Source organism: Octopus bimaculoides, chromosome 5, assembly GCF_001194135.2.
Source record: "Octopus bimaculoides isolate UCB-OBI-ISO-001 chromosome 5, ASM119413v2, whole genome shotgun sequence".
In the NCBI taxonomy this organism is placed as follows: Eukaryota; Metazoa; Mollusca; class Cephalopoda; order Octopoda; family Octopodidae; genus Octopus; species Octopus bimaculoides.
The window spans coordinates 95,016,761-95,017,798 of NC_068985.1; positions in this window are offsets into that span (position 1 = coordinate 95,016,761).

The following is a 1,038-nucleotide window of genomic DNA, read 5'->3' on the forward strand; positions in this document are numbered from 1 at the left end:
CTTTCATCCTTTTCGGATCAACAAATTAAGTACCAGTGAAACACTGGGGTAGATGTAATCCACTATGCCCTTCCCCAAAATTTCAGGCCCATTGTGGCTTAATAGAAAGAATTATTATTATAATTATATTATTTTTCTTCTTCAAATGTTCTTCCATTCTCGCCGAGTGTTTTCCGTACACCTAGGACAGAGAAGCTCATTGTATGCATTCCCAGTTTACACACGCAAATTCACAAGTAAAATACGTATTTAAAAAATTAATAAAGAAATAAATTCATGAATGGATATTGCTATTATTATTATTATTATTATTATTATTATTATTATTATTATTATTATTATTATTATTATTATTAGTAGTAGTAGTAGTAGTAGTAGTAATTTATTATATGTGTACAGCTTCTAACGCTGGAGGTGTACTACGGTGTCAGCTGTTCACTATCAGCAAACTAAGGGAACACCCCCTAGTTTCCGAGCACCATCCGAAATATTCGAGCGTTTCCGAGTAGAGTTGTTTTATGCAAGTGCTCCACCCTTATTGCAGGCCCTGTTTGTTCCATGTACTTCTCGAGATTTTTATTCACTGTTCCCTGGTCTATCTATCGACTTTTCTTTCTTCCTTATCGCCTACCTGTTTGTCAGCTGGGTATGCTATATCTATGATCCAATATCGCTTGCTTTCTTTCTCAATTAACACTATGTCTGGTTTCTTTTCCTCTATCTCATGGTCGCATTGGATCATAAAATCCCATAGAATCTTTACATTACCATTTTCGATGATGCCTTCGGGTTTGTGTTCGTACAACTGTTTTGCTCTGTCAAGTCCATACTTGTTGCAAAATGTCCAACAGACAATCCTTTCTATGTTGTCATGACGCCTCTTATATTCTTTCTGGGCTAGTGGCATACATTGACTGGTGATATGCCATACGGTTTCACCATTTTGTCCGCACATTCTGCATTCATCACTTTCAGTTTTGCTGTCATATATATATATATATATATATATATATATATATATATATATATATATATATA